Raw genomic sequence first — 21385 nt, 5'->3', positions numbered from 1 at the left:
GATAAACAGACGGGTTACAAATTAAGTGTTTTAAAAAGCCGTTGGCAGAGTGTTCCGAGAGCGACCGCGGCCCGCAGGATCGCGGATTAGCGCTCATCTGTCCGCGGATTGCTCTCCCACAACCTATACGTGGATCCAAACTTTAAGCCGTAATACTGCCGAAGTCTAATCACTTGGTCCTTGTGTCATTTCTGACCGACCCTGAAAACTTCATTCAAATCCCTGAGTTTGTTTTGAGTGATGTGGGTAACAAGGAAATGATTCACACATGCTGATCGTCACATAACTCCGCCGTGGCTCTCAGCGGTGAGACCGAGACGCACTGTCTGCCCCAGTTGTCCGACCACAGCGCGTGTTGCTCGGGGTCGTGTCCCGCTCAGGCGGTGGTCGACCCTCCGGACAACATGGACATTTCTCTCCACTCTTTGGTGGAATAATTAATCTAATTTACCTCATTCTTTCAGTGCTCTAACGGATCTGGATGCAACAGTTTCCATCATGGTGATTTGTCTGGTCTGTTGTCTGCTCACTTCAGCCGTTCTAATATGTTTGGTGATTTTTTTTATTTTTTTAAAGTGTGTATCAAATGATGATTTTTTCTTCTTTTTTTTGTATTCCACCACAATATTGCACGGTTGTAAAACAATTTAGCTCCGCTTTGGTGAAGAACATCAGTGAATTAATTGTTTATCATGGTCTTCAGCAGTAATTTTTATTGGTAAATGAGAGACATTAGTATCGCATAGACATAATAAAGAGTAGACGCCGCTCGGGGTGCTGCGCAGCGAGAAATACAGCCACCATCTTGGTCCGGTCACCCGCTCCACTTAGCGCTGTTTGACAGCGCATTTAATCTATCTTAACTCTGAATATTAAACTGATTTTCACGCGTTTTTTTAATTTTTATTTTTTTTGCTGCAAACGTCATACATGTAGCTATGATACAGGACAAATGATGCGCCGCATTTTAATATTCATAGCAGGAATAACAGTAACAGAATATTCTGAAATTAAGCTTGACTGTATACAGGTATTTTGCAAACACTGTAAACACACACACTAATATATGTTAGAGAAGCAGATAATGGCAGTAAAGTCAATTATTTTTAATAATTTGAAGAGACAATATATGATTAAGCTATATATACATATATAAACAAAATACTGACAAATGAACACATTTCTATATAAAACTATACATATACACACACACACATATATATATATATAAAATGAAATATATTTCATTTTGGTTGATGGCTATGACTGGTATTTATATTGTAAGTGACAATTTTGTGGTATTTTCTAAGATTCACAAGCGTCATGGTACTTGTGTCCAAACTTATGGCCATGGCTGTATGTTGATAGTCTATATATGATTTATATAATAATTTTCTCTGATATACTGATTATATTAATACTCCAGATATGATTTATATACATTATGTTTTCTGATATACTGATTATATTGATACTCCATACATGATTTATATATGTAGTATGATTTTCTCTGATATATAACTTTTATCCATTATATATATGTGAATGATGTTGATACTCCATCTATGATTTATATATATTCATTTTCTCTGATATATAACTTCTGTCTATTGTTTTATATAGAAATATGTGTTCATTAGTCAGTATTTTGTTTATATATGTGTATATAGCGTAACCATACATTGTCTCTTCAAATTATTAAAATAATTGACTTTACTGCCATTATCTGCTTCTCATTATCAGTTTAATATTCAGAGTTAAGATGGATTAAATGCGCTGTCAAACAGCGCTGAGTGGAGCGGGTGACCGGTCCAAGATGGCGCCCCCACCGCTCGTCAGCCCTAATGGGCAGTAGCGTCTACTCTTTATATATGTCTATGGTATCGCACATGTCTGCATCTTCAAACCATAAACAGGAAGTAAATTCGGTGACGTACGTGCATTACGTTTGCGCTGGGAGCTGCTATGATTGGTGGAACTCACGGGAGGTGGGCCAAAACTGCAGGAAAGTTGCGGTGATTGGACAAAATTGCAAGGCCGCGCAAAATCCGCGGAGATTGGTTGATTTCGCGTGATCACAACATCGCGAATTCCTAAAAAAAACAAAAAAAAAACAAACAGAGAACAGGTATTTACCACTTTTTTTTTGCTTGCAAACTATGATTTGACATTACTAACATGTACTGAAAGAAATCCCATGAATGTAAACATTTCTTAGATTTCATAGATTTGTTCAATTACCTTTTATGAATGAATGAAATGACAGAATACAGGAGAAATGCTGCCCATTTGTTTTGCATGTCTGGACTTGGAAAATATTCTGGGTGCTACCCATATAGATCTAATTTAGCCTTTTTCATTAATGCTCTAAACGATTGTAAATATTTTGTAAGATGAGTGAAATGATAAAATACAGGGGAAGTCCAGGCCAATTTTTTTCACATCTGGACTTAGAAAAATATTCTGGGCATTTTGACTTTTTAATTTATGTTCTGATCTACTGTATAATAATCAAGGACTTTTTGTTTTCAGAGCTAGCAGTCACTCAGCCAGTCTATGATCCCGTAGTTAAGGTCTCACACATAGTCATTAAATTAGGTTAATTAATATTTTCCCAAAACCAAACATACAGAAAGATGAAAACATCTATGTTAAACATGCAGTTATGTTACAAGCCAGACAGCATACTACAGAGGTTTACTAAGAGACCAGATGCACATACTACTGGTGAAAGTGCAGTTTGCATAAAAATTGTGTACTTAAAACTCACATTTTGATGAAATGTGCTTAAATACACAAATCACATGACAAAACCAAGTGCTAGAAAAATGTTAAATTACATAAATAAAATGCACCAGAGGCCACCAAATAGCACTAAAAAAAAAGATCAAAATTTTCTTGGGGGGCATGCCCCCAAACCCCCCTATGTGCTACACGTACCGCCATTACGCAAAAGTGGTGCAGGCTACTTTATTTCTAGTGCAGGCTAATACTTCTTGGGAACACTCTGGGCGTTGGGCCCCAAAAATAGTTTCAATTCTCTTTGCCACACATCAAAGATCACCTAGGAACTGGGCTGAGATCAATCATCCCATTTAATGACCCAGTGTGACTATATGGAAGTACATGAATATGCTGTATTTTAACATTCAACAATGTATTTGGGTTTTCCCTTAAATTGTCACCTGATTGTGCATGCAGGGCTGGAAATGAGGATTTTTTATTATTATTTTCTTGAATAATGTACAACTTTAGGCCCACAAAATGACAAAGTTATAGCCAAAAGAGACATCCTCAAATTGCTTGCTTTGTCTAAACAAGTTGAAAACTCAAAGAGATTCAGTGCACAGTAATTCTTCACGAGAGGAAGAGAGGAGCTGGAACAACATACGTTTCTGCATACGTCCTTGAAAAATGACAGGATTAATCAGCGATAAAGTAGTTGTACATTCATTTTCTGTCTGGCGGTTATAGCTCTACTATCTTTACAAATGTACAAAATCTAAACACCAAAAACAGGCAATGTGACATAATGAAAAATGGGTCACTGAAAAGTCTTCACACATATAAAACAAATGTAGACATGATATGATAATTGCTCAATTAGAAAACTGAAACACAGTCCAATTCAAGTCTTGACTCCTTGTCCTCAAAAACAAAATCTACGCTGAACACGATTAACAGCTTATGGGACAAGGGTTAGATAAATTAGGGTCAGCAGATTCAGCTAAAGAGGACACAGGATGAGGATGTGTAGGATGTAGAATGTAACAGCTACCCACGAGCAAAGAAGTTTTGTTGTTCTACTCAGCTATTTTTTCCTCCCTAGCCTGAACAGAGTAGGTTCCAATACTGATCATAGCAAATGAGATCAGCTGGTGGGGTTGTTATCAGGTTCTGTAACTTCAGCTGTTGGGGCTATTAGACTGGGTGCTCATATAACGCATGGAAGATGAAGGATAATGTTGCCGTGATTGTTTTATTGCCACACTGCGATCATTGTTCCCCAGCGTTAGTGGAGTCCTATAATTTCTAATCTCATTTTCCAGAAATAGTCCCGCAGAGAGGCCCCCTTTTCCTGCCATAATAGTTTTGAGGTGAGCCCCATTTACCAAATGAGTTTTTCGGAGCACAACATTCCCATTAACACGACTCACACAATCCCTTTTCTCCTTCAAACGTGCAGCACAAACTTCCCTGCAGACTCCATGCACCACCAAGCAAACATCTCACTGTAAGGATTTTTGCATATTTTTTGTCTCCCCTTAGCAAAGTTGGCAAAACCCTTCCTTTTCCAAAATTACCCTAAATCCCACTAAACGGATTCATCGCACCACACGCTGACATATCACATTCCCATCTTCACTCCCACTACTCTGGATATTTCCCTGCAGTCTTCGCAGTGCTCACTGGGTTGTGGTAGTGATCAATGGCCCCTGGCTGTGGGCGTCAGGGGGGCCCTGGGCTCCAGGAATGGAGGTATTAATAATGCAAGGTCCAGGCCTGTCATATCCTCCATTAGCACAGAGGAGGCGGGAGGCCCAACGGCTGATTGATTACTAATTAGATTAATTGCCATCTTTTAGAAAAGGAGGAGAATGTAATAGACTGGGGCCCTGACAAGAGCGAGAGTATAGGAGCCTGGCCGCCTGAAAAATGTCCACAGAGGCTGTTTAAAAAAAAAAGAAAGAAAAAAAAAAAGGACTTTTCAGATAAGGAACGCAAGCCTCTCCTCTGAGATGCGTGTACAATTCAAGAAAGAATAGCCCGAGTCTGCGTAATAAACAAGAATTCAATCAAAGTCCAACCAGTTTCCTATTACTTTATAAAAAATGTCTAATAAATTGTTCAATTCTCTGCAGGCCTCTCTACGAAGCACCATCCTACTCCAAAATAAAACAACTCAGCTGCATTGACCGCACTGCTAACTGAGGAAGACACTGGTGTTATTTGCGGTTTTCATTTGAGACAATTTCCCTCCTCCCATTCACACATTTGTGTCTCGTTAGCTATCGCTATCTGGAAAACATGACATGATAAGGCCCACTACTCTCCAGTTTTCGTGTAATGATCGTGTTGCAGCCATTTGCTAAAGGGTGCAGAGGTGTGTGGAGATTGAGCTCCACTTAATCTTCCTGCTGTCCTTTAGAGATAAAACTAATAAAACTCACATCAAAGCTGCAGAATACACATTTTAATCTGAGCAGTGTAGGACATCTAAAAGGTAAATTAATCTGTAAACATTTTCATTAACGTCTTTTCTTCCATAAAATGTGTCTTCTGTCAACTTTAAATGTCATTTAAAGTCCTAATTATTGTTTTAATTTAGTTTTGGACTGAAAATGGCTTAGCCATATTTTGGACTGATACATAATTAAAAATCAATTACTTGCCACTTGGTGTCATTGTATAACCTCCAACATGATGAATGTGATGCATATTTGTTTGAGGACATATTTATTGCTAAATTGATCAGGACTTAACTGGCAGACTGTTGGAAGCTGTTCTAATTAATTTCAACTATCCTTGGTTTCAATTAACAGCATCAAGTGTCTCATGGTCAAAAAGTTTCTCAAACGCATTCCCATCTAAATATTGAAAGGACTGGAAAACAATGCTTCATTAAAGCAGGCATTATTCTTAAAAATCTACATAATTCAAGCACACCACCAACATCAGTTCTGCAGGTATTTCTGTCAAAATCCCATCTCAATTCCCAACAAGTGGCAAGGCAGGCAGGCAGGCATGTATGAGAATCTGAGTACGAGAATAATTTGCACATTGGCATGGCCACACTCATTACACACACCCACACTCAACATAAATAGCCTCACACTTCTGAGGGGATAATTCCTTCCAAATTGGGAGCTGCATTATTTGTCACAGCCTGCCTCTGCACCAGGACACCACAGAGAGCCGTATCCGGTTCTGCTGGTCCCCGTAAACAATGTTTGGTGCAATAACTTTACCGTTTCTGACTTCTACGAGAAAAAAAAAATATCCAGAGAGTTTGCTGATGTCCTAAAATTGGCCCAACTGCAAAATCAAGGAAAGCATACTGTACCACACTGTTAGGGTAAATCCACTATTGATTTGGCCAATTATCGGATCTCATATTCAGCATTTTTCCAGGTAAGTTTTGTGTGTGTGTAAACATAGGTCAAATAAAAAATAAAAAAATGTAAATATGCTACTTTGGCTCTCATTCAGCTCTCTGTCTTTAGTCAATATGTTGTGGTCTTGAGCAATGTCCTGCCAACAGCACTATTTGATTGGTTATGCAGCATGAGTTCCAGCCTAAATGTATACCAGTTCCAAGTCACCTTACTTTTACTAATAATTAGAATCAATATTGACCCTGAAAAAAGATGTCCATATCCACCTCTCAACTTCGACATGACGGTGTCGTCAGTAATGAGAGCTGGACTGCTAGTGACACACTTCACCATCACAGGGTCTGCTTTTTGGGTCCTCTTATCTCCTGAATCATAAGGAGGCTGGTCTTTATCAGCATGTTTGACAGTGAGACGGGTCTTTGCGCTTTCTTGTCACAAATGAGTTCTTGAGGGGCTCTAAGCATGGAGAATATTACATCTATTAATTATTCCATTCATCCATCCTTCTGGGAGGCAGTTCTGGGACAGTCCCAGAACAGCCAACATATTCATCCACCATTCAGAAACTCTCATGAGTGATCATTGACCTTTGAATGTCTTTAGGACAAATGCGAAACAGAAAAGTTCAGTAGAAGACAAAGAATATCATCCTGAATTTTGCAAAAAATTAACTCTGCTCTTCATACTTTTGAAAGAAAGCCCTATTTACCAAATTAAACATGTGATGAGGTTGATACTGCAAAGACCATTCAGAGAATGCATACCATCTGCAACTGCACAGCTTGTAAGCAGACAATGTTTTTGCCTGTGGTTTGGGGACCTGTGGCAAACATAAATAAAGATTGCATTAATTCACAGAACAAATCAGTTCAGGCTGGAATTGTATTAAAACGACAATAGAAGATCTGACTCATCCACGCTAAAACTACACTGTGATGACTGTCGACTGACTTTGTTCATCTGTCTTCAGTTGTCAGTTTTGGTCTATACCTGCCCTCCTTTTCTCCTTCCCCAAGCCCAAGGCTACCTCCCACCTCCTCCTCTGTCCTGCAGCTCACTGCAGTGACAACATGCTGTGCTAATTGAAAGCGACCCTGACTCGTCCTTTTTCCAAACCACTCTGGCTGATGCCCCGTTGTTTTTCTCTCCTGCGGCGGCTGACAACTGGCCTTTCGGCTGTGGTGCTCTGCAGTGTGAACTCTGGCCTTGCCATGTTGGCCTCTCACCTCCTCCCTCTGCAAACACAAGGCCGGGCCCAAAGCCACACAGAGTGGAAGCAAACTGCAGACTTGCACCTTTCTTCAATGCAGTGTGGTTCTTAAGTGCAGCAGCAATTGCTTGGCAAAGAACTGTTTAAGAATAAACAAAACCAGTTCTCAAGGTGGTTAAAAATCACTTTTGTCTGCTGTTTCATGCAAGTATAACTGATGCATAATATTGTTCATACAATAAAGAGAGGCTCACAATTTGAAATTCAATGAAGATGCAAACAATTCCAAGCCATCTTTCCCTGCTCGGCAAACTCTGAAGGACAAAAGCACAAACGCTAACCTAATAGATGAGCTACAGCTGCAGCACAGACAACATGATTAGATTCTCCTCATACTTAATTCCTTTATCAAAAAGTAGTGATATTCCACTAAAACAAAACGCTTGTACTTGCAGTGTTTCAGCAGAGGTGGGCTGCTCTTATCACCCTTACTGAATAGGACTGGGGCCCATAATGTAATAGCCTAACAGCGTGCTCATAAATCACCTGAAGAGGCTGTATGCCACATGCAGTGACACTCCCAATCTGCCAACCTGTGTCTTTATTAAAGAGCATATTATACTGGAAGGCGCCTTTCTCCCCCGACAGTTGCCCCGGTATAAACACCTCCGCTCAAATATTTATGCAAACACAAGATACAAATACTTTCCTCTGCAGGCACAAATACATTTCTCAGTGCTTTTATATACGGATGTAGGTATGTATGTAGGTGCGTCTCCATGTGTGTGTGACACAGACTGTTTTTATTGTTTCTACATCTTTTCACCGTCCCTTTTCACAATGACTTCAATTGTCTCCCTCCCACTGTGACTGACGCATCAGTTTGGATATATGAATGCCTATTCATATCTGATTTGCCTTAGTGAATCTCTTGGATGTTATTGGCCAAATAGTGTACACAACAAAGTGTGCTGTTTGTGTGAATGTGTGTGCTCTGCTTTGTTGATGTATGATATTTGTTGTTTTCCTCTCTCCGTTCTTCCATTAAATTTGACAGCTAAATTGAAAAATGTCAAAAGTAAATGTCATGTCAGCTGACAAAGAAATAGCAATAAAGTGAGATGAGGCATCAGTATAGTCCCTATATGCTGACAGAGAGGAAACACTCATCCTCTAATTCAATAATTCTATATCAAAAATAAAGTGTTTACTGTGTTTCATAATTTGAACATTAAGGTGCTCTTGAAAGCCTCAACCACAATTTCCCCTTGAAGTATAAATCTTTTAATTGGCATTTTCTTCATGCTCTAACAGGTAAACACCTGAAAAACATTTCTTTCCACTGACCAAGTTTTTTAAATTCCCATTCCGCTGTCTGAAGCTGCATCCAATATTAACTCCATCCAGACTCAGCAATTGGTAGTTAAGACCAGGCTTGTACCAAATTGTCTTGCCTATGATGTTTTTAATGTACCATAAGCTCTAGTGATTTGTTAAATTCTAAAGTACTTTAATGTGTCACTTCTACAGGATTGCTACTCGCACAACAGCTTTATATATGTGGAATATAAAATAAAATATACAACTGAGCCATACAGGGCCATTCAGAAAGGCTTCAGACACATTACAGCAAATTGTCGTCTTATATTTACATATATACTTATATTTGCTCCTTGGTCTTCGAAATTACAGTTTTCAGATTTAATTAATGGGTTTGTAATCACAGCGTACCATTGCTCAACTCAGCCTAAAGAACGCCACTTATCAACTTCTGCAAGGTTTTTTATGCCTACACATGATGCACACAAGTGATGAACAAGCTTCCTTGAAGGAATCTAGAATGTCGAGTCTCTGTCTGCTCCGAGAGCTGTGCGATTGCCAACTAAATGCGCCTAAAATTCTGCAGGCTGCCACAGCGCTTCCAACCAAAATCATGCAAATCATGAACAGGAAAAACACTAAATCCCTTTCTCCCACTCAGTTCTTGCAAACACAAGACATACCCCTTGGTAAATACCAACAGCAAAACGCATCCTGCAAAGAAAGGCTCGCTGCTGAGAGACAGAAATGTAAACAGCTCGCAAACTCTCAGAATAGGAGTTGTTACACTCTAGAAATAAAACACTAATGATGGGGACGGAACAAAGATGCGAGGCAGAATTGTTCATTGGAGGTTTTTCTGCAGACTCCTGTGGCTCTAATCTGACCAGTGGCATCAGTCCAACACATTCTCTGAGGACTGTCCTTACTAACAAATCTGCTGATGTAGATCTCACTGGCTGTGAACACAAAGAGCCTGAAAACTGTCTCAGTCAGAGGTTTTTCCTCGACACCTTACGAGAAAATGATGTTTTCTAATCCGTGTGATCTACAAATAGCCACACTTTGAACATGACCATGTGAATAAAAGGTACCAAACTGGACTCAACCTCAAGCTGTAATACATAAAAACTGACATGACAATGAACTCATGCCAGTTTTTTGAGAGCTGTCAAGGCACAGCTTTCAAGTGTTCAAAAAAACCAAAGGTGTCAGACTGGCAGGTATCTCAGCTGATGCCTCGAGTCAAGGGTACCCAACAACAGCATTTTATTAAAAGGCTGAAATTCATATTCTTCATTAACCTAATATTTGCTACATTTTGGGCTGTTTTTGGCTGTGTGGTTTCATATTCCTGACTCTGAATTGATAACAGTATGACTCTGTCACAGAGTACAAAACACATTTTGAGTTCTCCCTACTACTAGCCTACTTCTAGGTTGTGCCCAGAAAAAGCTTGAGGTTCAGAGGGTTACAAAACTAATTCTTTTTATTCCAAAGATCTCTTGGTTGGCTAACGGCAATGAGTGGGTGCATTATGCACAAAGATTGTTTCTGTAATAAAATAATGCAGCAGTGAGCTTTTCTCACAGAGATTCTCAGTTAACCTTTGCTTTTAGAGACATTTACCAGCCTCAACACTCTTGTGGAGGTGCGCATGAGGACAGCGACTGATATATGTTACAATATTGAAATGCACTTTAGTAAAACAGCTGTGGCAACTCCTGTTATTGTGGCTCTGCTTATACGTGCTGTTATTTTTTACATCCCTAGAAGATAACTGCAGCAAATGGTTTGTATCCTTGAGTATGATAGATAGATCTAATCACTACCCCAGACAAAACACACACACACAAGCTGTAATCTCAAATAGATCAGAATGTAACATATCCTTCCCCTCTACCTACAACGCCTCAGTCCCACCTGTCCCAGCACTACACATCCTGTCAAAAACTGGTCAGCACATGATGTGTGGAGGGAGGGGGAGATAGCTGAGCTCCCACTGCACACATTTTGTATCTTGACAATACAGATCAAACACAGTCTCACAGCAGTTGAGGCTGAGCCGCTGTTTGTTATCTTGTGTGATGTGGAACGTGCGACATGTAGACGTGCGGTGAAGGAGAGCCAGGCAGACAGGTAATCCAGGATTACAGCACCGACATGTCATTTCCGTGGACGTGTTATTCCTGCTCAGTCGTCTTTTGTGTGGAAACGTAGGGTGCAACCCCATCTGTCTGCTCCAAACTCTCCTCTGGCACCCATCAATGGCGTACCGTGGACCAGCATAGACGACGAGATAATGAGCTCCTGTTGCCTTGTCAACGCTATCCCTTTTTTCCCCCGACAGCCACACTCTTAAGCTCCCGTTTGCCCGTTTCCCGGTGTGCAGAGTCATTCAGTAAACAAGGTATCTAGATAGTAAATGAAATTTCATATTGTCTTAAAATCCCTCCAACAGGTCTCCAAACATGGACAATCCAGCAAGCAGTGTGCAGAATTTAACTGCTTATAAGAAACACCAACTACTACACCAACAAAATGTTTCAAGCTTCAGGAAGATGGAGGTCAAAGTTCACACACAATCTCAGCACAAGTAGCTGAAAATAACTGGAGTGACAGATTACCTTTTGTGTCTGAAGCACCAGACAGATGTACTTGTCCTGCATTTGGCCTAAGTGGCTCACTGAAGCCGTTTCATACTAGAAAGGTTTAAATAAAGCGATATTTCATTCTTAAAGAATTTTTTCAATTTGAGTGCTTATTCTCAGAATTGTCTTCAAATGAGCCTTCAGACAGGCTGCTTCATCTTCTTGGAAATTACAGACACTCGTCATGTTAAATGGCTTTAAAAATGAAGCCATGGATATTTCAAGGGTAAAATGGCCAAATAGAAATGCTGCACTTCAATAAGTTTTGCATTTCCTTTATATTTTTCCTTCCTTTTCATTTTATGTATCAATCATTTCCTTCCTAAATCATTCTCCGCTTTTGCTCCTTTTGTCACATGGTCACTCCTCTTCTTTAGTTTGCAGTGTCTGTGTTCATTTTTCTAACAAATGTGCTGTCACTTTAGCTGGGACTCCATCACAAAAAGAAGATTTCAATGTGAAACCACCACCATGGTTGAATAACAAACAGATACCTAAAACTAAAAAGAAAAAAAAGAGGCTAATAACTAGAAGGCATATTGTTTTACTGGTCTACAGCTCAAGGTCTACTGGCCACATAAACTGGTAGTGCAGGAATCTGTACACTGAATGTTTGTAATGACCTTAGTGTAGTAACTATAGACTGATTAATTTAACTTATTTTTTGATATATATTCACTAAAATGTTTTTCTTTTAAGTGGCAAATCTGCTAAGCTCTCAATATATTAATTTATATCTGAGAGGAGATCAAGTGGACAATATGTTCAAATTTCTCTTGGATCTGCTAATGAGAAGCATAAGATCAGAAAAAAGCTATTAAGAATGCTGAAACGTAAGGTCTGCACAACAGCTAGCAAATTAGGCCAGCAATGCCTGTAGTCTAATATGTTCTATATTGTTGACTTGTTCTATACTGAATCATCCACTGATAGCGTTTGCTGCCTTTACATTAGCATGATTAATCAAGGAACGGATGTAGAAACATCTAGGATCAATCAGAACATGAACAAGTGAACATAGGTTTCTAGGTGTAAATTTGGCAGAAATGTGTTTTTTTTTTAAAGAAAGTCTATTAGTGTAGATGTATCCTATGTATTTACCAATATGCTTGTTTGTGTATTTGCATTTGTTTAGTATTATGTTTCTTGCTTCTATATTGTCTCTCCCCGCTACCCTTACCTCAACCAGTCAAGGCAGACGGTCACTCTCCCTGAGCCTGGTTCTGCCCAAGATTTTCCTCCCTTAGAAAAGCATTATTTTTCCTACCCTGGGTTGCCAAAGACTTTTTTAAAGGGAACTGTTGGATTTACTGGGTCTTTCTTTCGAATGTAATATTGTACAGTCTTCACCCTTTTTTTTTTTTTTTAATGGCAATATGCAAGATGAAATTAAACTTAATTACCTTATTTGCTTTTTAGTGTCACTCTGTTGTTCAAACCGTCTTGACAGTCACTGTGGAAAGGTCTGGGTGTATAAGTCAGAGGTTGTGCAATAAAACCCTCCTTTAAAAAATGATTACACAGAAAAACTTCAGTCATATGTTCTTGTGTGGTTACAGTAGTTTTTACTTCATAATCAAATTCATTTTACAATCATCTATGGGAGACTGTGACATTAAAGGTGGACTTGACCATAGGCTCATACAAAGTTACAGACAAAATGTTTAACACAGAGAAAAACAGAAAATAGAAATAATTACTTACTCATTTCCCTTTCCATGCCGGTGTCAAGTACAGGTAAAAATGCAAAAGCTTGTTTAAGTCCAAACGTTTATTGAAGTAAGGCAGTTTTCTTTTTGGCTTTAGAGCTTTCTTCTGTCCCTCATCAACAAATGGGTGGTTTCAGGAAGAGCTGGTCCACATTCCGTACGCTCTCTTGCGTACGCTATCTCTACAAATGTACCATGACTCTCAGCAACGTCATTCTCTCTCCTACCTGTTTGTCACTGTGCTGCTTAACACAAGAGTGTCAAATTCCAAAACACACTCAAGCACAGTCTGCCATGATGAAGTAACTCCTTTCAACTAGAACATCAGACACTTCAGTATCCATTTTGTTTACAGCCTTACTAAAACCACTCTCTGAAATGATGCCAGTTTCTTCTTTATCTATAGGGGAAATTGGCGAGTCTTTTCTGCATCCAAACTGCCATATCTTCTACAAGCGTTTCAAAGCAGTGTCGTCTGAACTTACTCTTCAAACAACCACTGCCTGTGTAAGTCTAGCCGACTCCTTTGTTAATAAAATGTAAATTGGTGGTTGGGTTACTCAGTCAATATTTATAGTGTGCAGATGCACATTTTTGCTAATGTCATTTTGGAGGGAAAGTTACAAAATCAAAAATGATTTCCAAGACATCCCTGCAGTTATCCTTTAGTATATTTAGTGTTACTTTACAGTAACTGCAGTAAAGAGTTCTTGCACAGCGTTTACTAAAGGTAATATTTCTCTCCCCATCCGCCCTCCCTCCCAACTGACTCTTTATTCCTTTTTGAACAAAAAAAAGGATATTTCCTTTACAAAAGCAGCTGCTAAAACAAAGACAATAAGAAAAAAACAGCACTTGCCGATGTCTACCACACATTTTCTTCTCTGTGGCGCTCAGTCAAAGCCAAAAAAATAGCTAACCTCTCACCTGCTTTTGTAAGAGAAGCTCAAAAAAAGCTGTTCTGCATAATCCATGTGGTGAAAATCAGATTCAAAATCGAAATGATTCCAAACTGGCACATGTCCAGCAGGAGCAGGAGAGCTGTTCAAAAAGAGAGCAGAAAGGAGGAGAAAAAATATCAAACTGCAACAACTCTGGCTTCACAGATCCTCTAATTCAGCACACTTATTTCAAAAACCTTGCTTTACTTGGTCCAAATTGAATCTGAATCATGACATCAGTGTGGACAAACTAAACACTGAGTGGTAAATACATAACGCCAGTCAAAGCCCTTATTTTCCACTTCCACAGAGTACTTTGCCAACGGCATGAGTCATGACAGTTAAATGAAAAGATGGCTCGACCCCTTCACGTTTCTTTGGAGGGTTTGTTCATTAATGACTGAGGCTCAGCCCTATGTCAACATGCTGGCTGGTCGCAGCGCAGGCCAGAAGGGACATGAGGTGACGCTAACACCCACCGCCGTGTCGTGGCCTGGCAGAGGCCTGTGCTTTGGAAAGGAGACTCATGGAAATCAGTGGGGATTGGCTGGGCTTCACTCCTGCCTCAGTTTGGTAATGGCTTTCCAAGTTTGGGGCTGCCATTTGTCAGCTTGACTGATGCCCGCGCCATGAGCATCAATCTCTTTTCATCATCCATCTCTTTACCATCAGAGAAAAAGTACAGTGCTCCGGTGTGTGGGACCGGAGAAGCGTGAATGTGCTCCAAGAATCAAACACACAAATTGAAAAACCACTTGAACCCTCAAACTCACAGGTAGGGAAGGACTTGTACAGAGAGAATAAGGGGATATATTTACTGCATGGGATAAAGAGAAAACAAAAAGGAAAAACTTGGCACTCTCACTTTTTACAAAATAGAAGAGCATCAGACATGGCCAAAAACCACAGAAAGCAAGATGGGCTGTTGAGATATGTTGCTCCAATTCCTGGAACATTTTCAGTAGCGTATGAAAAAACAGGGGTCTGTCTCTCTTCTCTCACTTCATTAAGTGATTCTTATCGAAGCCTTGCAAACAGGATCCAAACAGGAAACACTAAGTCTCGGGAGCGAAAAGAGAAAGTGAGCAATTCTGCCTATGTAAGCGTGTGAAAAGAGTGAGTGAATGAGGTGTGCAAGTGAATATAAAGTAGCAAAAACATGGGGAGGGTAAAAGAATAAAACGTAGTTAGGGAGCTACAGTGTGAAGGGAACAGCTGAAAGAGGTTGCAGGGCCCCAGGTGAGCCCTGTGGTGGGTCATTTCACAGCCCTGTAGGCTGACTAACACTGACAGGTCAGCTGGAAGACTCACTGCCAAGAGAAACCCTTAACGGAAAGAACAGGGCACAGGGCTGTGCCTCGACACAGTCTCACACATAAAAACTGTACATGCAAACACACACACACCTCCCTGCCTCCGCCACAAAATAATTTCCTTTTCAATCTGCCACACAATAACCTAGCCACTGTTTATTGACCTTTACCATGCCGCTTTCCACCAGGCAATCGCTTCCTTGGCTCAAGGCACAGAAATATAGCTCCTTCTGCTCAACTCGGAGCTGTAAATCTACCAACGTACAACTGGCTTTCATACTCGCTTTCACAGCTCAGGACACACCAGTGTGTGCGGTGAGCGCCCAGGGGAGGGACTGCCTCTCTGACAGCTACGATGATTGGTTCATCAAAAAAGACAACTTGATGTTATAACTATCATTAGTGCAGTAACAAATCAATTAAAGGGAATCGCAGCACTAAAGGCCTGGGTGCACACGAGTGCCTTAGAGGTATATGTCCATACAGTCAGTATTTGTAAAACAGCATTTGATGGTCAGTCTCACTCAGAGTGAAAGGCCGCTAGCATCCAATTTCAATCAAAAAAATGTTAGTTCTAGATTGTCTGAATTAAGATAGGGTATTAAGCAAGAGCCTTGTAAATAAAAGTGCACAAGTAAAGCAAGTCAAACTGGAGCTCCCTGATGGATAAAGTAAAACTCAAGCTATAAGCTTTGCCGACCTTCGTTTAAAAAAAAATAAAAATAAAAAATTCTAATTCTGAAGTGACACATTTAGCCATCAATTAGCAACCAGAAAATGAATTGGCAACAAGCTTGGTTTAGTTTTTTTTTTTTTGGTAACTAATATTTGATTCTACCTTCTCAAGTGTGACAATTTGTCACTTTTGTCTGCTTGTAAAGAGCCGCAAAACAGAATGCGGGTGGATTTAGTTACATTTACAATGTGTTCATAAATCGGACCATCTGGAAACTTGATGAACACCATCAGCTCCATGCAAAACCATATCAGCTAACAATATGCTCTAACCAAAAAGATAGAAACAAGAATGAAACACAAATAATAAAAACAACTGGAACTTACAACTGTGAATTTATGGCCAGAGTTCTTGAATATGCAATACTCTGATCTCAACAGGTGAAATAAAGGCCAAATGAAAGTAAATTAATAATTAATCTTAAACTGACTCCGGGAGCAATTTAAGCAATCAATTGTTTAATTCTTTGGAGACTTTTGCTGTTTGTTTCCAAGAGATTTGGATGCTCTTTGTCATTCTCAGGCATGAAAATTAGAAGCGGTGAGGCGGTCGCGTTGGATCCGTTGAGGTGGCAACCTCCCGCCGTCGAATGAATGCTGGTGACAGTGCGAGTCCTATTTGGCTGACGAGCAGCGGGGAAGCAGGTGGGCAGGCTGCAGCTTATCTGCCAAAACAGCCGGGGTTACACCACACCTCCTGCCGCAACAACTGCCACGACTCAACGACCACACGCCGAGAGAATGAGAGGGTAGCGACATGAAGGCAGAGACGAGTGAGACAGAGTGGTAGAGATATGGTAGGCTCTGGGAAGATATCAGCAACTCACAAAAAAGCAGCAGAATCATGAGATCCTGTCAGCTATATGAAAGCGCTATTTTTAGAGAATCAAATGCTTCGGTAACAATATTTATCATTCGCGTTGGGTTGAGTATCAATATGATACTCCAAAGTGACACCGAAGTTGCTGATCATAAGCTGTACGTTTCCAGTGCCTTCAAAGAAATTAGAACTACATTCTTAAGTTAATAAAGTACAACAAAGAATGTTAAATGAACAAAATACGCTCTAAAATTAGATCACAAAATTTCACATCAAAGCAGAACCACAGGAAAATGCAACCAAATTTTTGTAACAATTTTGAACATATGGCATTTCACAAGCTGATGTAAAAAAAAGGACCAAAAGCAACAACAAAAAAAATCCCTGCTCATATCTTTTGCTTTCTGTGCCTATAACCTGTGAATGACATTTGCCTTGTTCACCTGTATTTGCCCTGAAAATCCCTCTGCTGCTCTCATCTCCCTGCAGCTGGCTGAGTCTGCTGCAACTTGCCGTCACTCTACCAGGGGCGTTGCACCTTCACCAAAATCATCTCTAAGGCTTCTGAAGTGTTGACTAAGCAGCTGTGGGCTCACTGTCAGGAAGCTCTGCTGGGCTTTGGTTAAAAAAATAAATTAAAAAAAGTGTGAATGCGAGATCCCGTGTGTCACTTTAATTGAGACCTTGATACTGCAGTCTGAGTAAAATGAGAAAATTGTAGGGCAGATAAGGCAACATTACACCTGTGTGAGGACAGCTGATTACATGGTGGGATCATTCTGAATGCAGCCCAAAACAAGGACTTTATCTCCCTAAATGTTTCAATAATGCACCCAAGTCACGTTTCTTACAACACAGAGGGAGAAAATCATTATCCAAACAGAGAAAGGGTCTCTGTCCAGGTCTGTCTGCTGCATGTAAACAGAGACAGTTCTTCTTTCTGCAGTGTAGCAACATTACAGCAGTTCTCCTTCTGATTGATGAAAGTGCCATGTCTGCAAGCGCCTCTTTTACATAGCGGAGAGCCTCCCCTGCAGCCCGCAATTCATCATCTGACAGTGGGATCGCTGCATTCATCTTAATGTATTACAGACCTAAACAGGTCCCAGGTCACACACTGTTGCCATGAATTCCTCTGTCTGTTTCTAAAGGGGGAGGAGAGATGAGATGGCCAGGGAGCTGTTTTTTTTTTTTTTTTTTTTTTTTTTGGGGGGGGGGGGGGGGGCGCAGAGGGACATGGGCAGAACAGTACTGTCACTTTAATGTTTGTATCACCTTACTAATGCTACCTGCATCATGACAGGCCATCAATAAACAGTGTCCTCAGAGACTGGATTGCTTTACCAAAGTTAAAGGATAAATCCACCAAAAGACATTTTACCACTGTGACAAACAACTGCTGGCAGCAAACTTTGGATTGCTCACCCAACTTTCATGTCGATTGGTGTCCGAGCATTAAAGGCGATATCCAGTTTTACACATAAAGGTGGAAAATTAGGATTTACATTTCATTGACCCTGATGATGTCAGCAGTTCTTGTGAAGTCTTTGAGACGTGGAATATGCAACATGCCTAGAATTATCAATCCATTCAAGTAATGTTTTCTGTCATTTAAACTTAAATTTAACGTGCTTTTTTCCCCACACTGACCGGCTCGGATAGTCGTAACGAGTGTCCCACAACATACTAGAGATGAGAAGTGAACGAAAACCTCCACATTACCTGGCGATCGCTATTTGTTGTGATCTGTATCCAAATCTCAGGACGCTAGAAAGCAAATCTCATTCCGAAATTGCGCAATAGCTCGCGCCAAAACCGGTTTGACGCGACTTTGACGCGTGGGGGCAAGTTGCCCCATACTTTTCGCTAGCTGAGCTGCGAAGCTGCCTGCCTGGCTAAATACTGGAGCTATGTCGAAAACTCATTTCTCCATCACTCGCATACATGAACTGACATATGAAAACAGACCCCAGGTTGGAAAAAAACGAAGTTCCCCTTTAAGCTACTTTTACAGTCATGTTCCTCATTGCAGCATTTAGAAGGACCTATGACAGTGGCAGTAAGAGCCACAGTATAATATTAGTCATACACAACAAATTGGACAGTATATCAAGAGATTAGGGCTGGCCTGAATAGTGGCTTCTGGCCTCCAAATATTCGGGCCCTATTACAGAAGAATATCCAAATATTCATTCCTCCCCGTAACGTCCAACGGCTATTTGGATATTCGGGTCCAGCCCTACAAGAGATACAATGCATAATAATGCACTAATGAAGAAAAGATTACATCTAAATTCACTGTGTTACAAATCGTGCAACTGTAGCTAAGAAACAACGTAACTCTGTGTGACAGCTTCTCTGTCTGATGTGACACAAAGTACATTTGCGGTTGGATTGTATTCGAATGAGTCTCCAAATCAAGAATGAATTATAATTGCAAGTAAAGTTCCACATATTTAAACGCATGCAACTCTCTTGCTTTGGAGCTGCTCATATGAATCCAGCTGCTGTTTGATGCTGCAGATGTGTATTAACTCAGAGAAGAGACTTCGAAAAACAGCTTGAAGTCTGCATTTCCGCCTGCCTACCTGATAACACGGCTACATGCAGTTCAGACGTGCTGCGTTGAAAGTGATACAGAAATGTTACTAGGTCTGACCCAGAAAGACTGTTGTGACTTTTATGGAAAGGTTACTAAAGTGCTCATTCATACATGAAACCAACATGTTCAGATGTTGTAAGATTAATGGAAAGAAGTACATGTCTGAAAAGGAGTTGTGATTCAATCTCTTGCAAACCCACAACTTTATGAGAGAGCAACATTGAATTAGCAGATGACTCTCTTAATGTTCCAGCCGATGAATGAACGTCACAGCATCACTTTGGTATTTTTCCAGCAGGACATTACCTACCAGAGAACATAGAGAGGGGCTGAGGGGGTGAAGAACCATGAGCAAGCACAGTTTTCCTCATTTTAAACTGAAGTTAGACCATGTCAAAATGTTGCTGCTGGATGCAGAGCAGACTGCTGTGTAATTCTGGTGAGAGCCATGCAAAGTAAATGGCAGCTGCTGCTGTTGTCACTTGCCAGTCTGAAAGGGCCTTAAGTCAAAATTCTCACAGGGTAATTTAAATACACAATAATGCAAAGCAATCATATGGAGATTGGAGTCAGACACAATCATGCACGACTATAATTATACATAGCCCAAAACATAACAAACATGCCTTTAAGCTGTTTAAATTTACTTGCCATGACTAAAAGAACCTTGATTGAAACCAATTTATGCTCATTCTCTGTGGTTGTTGTGCCACACGAGTAAATTAAATCCCTACATAAAAACAAGCTAAGCATCACAAAGTGATGGCATCTAACAATGTAAAAGGATTAGCCTTTTCCTTAAACACATGCATGCTCTCTCCTCATTACAGCCTACTGAGCTGAATCCAGGTGTAACTTCACAATCCTTTCTTAGCTTCAACTACTGTATCAGAGGCTCATGTCATGAGGGACTTTAAAAGTGGAGGGGGCAAGCTAAAAGCCTTAAGAACATAGTGGAAGCAGAGAGAATACTAAGTGCAAGCATGTGTAAAGGCTAAATGTCACAGTCCTACACACTGAAAAACAAATTACCGTTTCTTGCTGTAGTGCAGATTTTGAATTTGATGCATTTCATGTAACACACTGCCAAACTTCTAACCACAGCCATATCTGTAGAAAGTGCAACAGTCGATGAAAAATTAAAAATGTGATATAAAATATCTTTACTGAAATTATTTCTACCACCAAAAGCTATTTTTTGACATTTCTTCAGTTTAGTTTTCACATCACTCTCCAAAGCATACACATGATAAAGAGGGTGCAGTGACCCTAACAGTCTAAGACAGATCTCAGGCCCACACACTACTTATAAATAAAAAAACAAAGCAAAAGAAGATGTCAAACATTCAAGATGTGGTGAATCAAGCAGAAACTACTCCTATGAAAGACATACACTTTTGCTAGAAATCTTTACAGGAAAGAAGAATTACCATGAAGGGTTTAAATAAATGAACTCAGGGTTCATCCATAGGATTCCACACAGTGACAGTCCCTGCTACAGATGCGACTGAATTACCATCGCATGATAGCAAAGCGTTTGCTTCAGCAAATGTGCAAATACTTGTATTTTCTTGCTTTGCCTTCTCTTCTTGGCAAAAGTAGGGGAGGGGTTGGGGGGTAATTGGCATGCAAGCTTCAGCAGGGCTGTTAGACGAGCCAGGTCCCGAGCTGGGGCACAAAGCACAACGGCTCCGCTGTGCCCACAAAATTAGTTTAAAGCTGTGAATCAGCAACAGGCTGAGACCTGTACAGTGCTACTGGTGCCATCCATCACGGCAAATCCATTTCTCTGGCAGAGCAACTGAGCCACACTATCACCCCCCACCTCCCACACAGCACAGCACAGCAGCAGGTAGGGAAGAATTCAAAAGACAGTTGTTGTGATGGTACAGTTTTTTTTCCAGTACCATGCAGATGTTTTTTAGGCTGAAGTTGCTAATGTATTTGATAATTGTTCGGGGATCTTTA

The 21385-nt window shown here is 40.3% G+C and overlaps 1 protein-coding gene across 6 annotated transcripts in view; it reads right to left on the bottom strand.

The window, feature by feature from the left end:
• The window catches only part of sema6e (sema domain, transmembrane domain (TM), and cytoplasmic domain, (semaphorin) 6E), a 172768-nt gene that overhangs the window by 102922 nt on the left and 48461 nt on the right, over positions 1-21385 (bottom strand). Inside the window, exon 4 of one of the 6 annotated variants that reach the window (XM_051956794.1) lies at positions 1938-2093. The exons of 4 other annotated variants lie outside the window; for them this stretch is intronic. The gene's annotated coding sequence lies outside the window, so the exon portion shown is untranslated. The remainder of the gene's footprint in view (positions 1-1937; positions 2094-21385) is intronic. One more of the 6 variants, XM_051956795.1, reaches the window with a different exon arrangement.

Source organism: Acanthochromis polyacanthus, chromosome 12 (genome assembly GCF_021347895.1).
Source record: "Acanthochromis polyacanthus isolate Apoly-LR-REF ecotype Palm Island chromosome 12, KAUST_Apoly_ChrSc, whole genome shotgun sequence".
In the NCBI taxonomy this organism is placed as follows: domain Eukaryota; kingdom Metazoa; phylum Chordata; class Actinopteri; family Pomacentridae; genus Acanthochromis; species Acanthochromis polyacanthus.
This window is presented reverse-complemented; position numbering and strand designations above follow the sequence as displayed.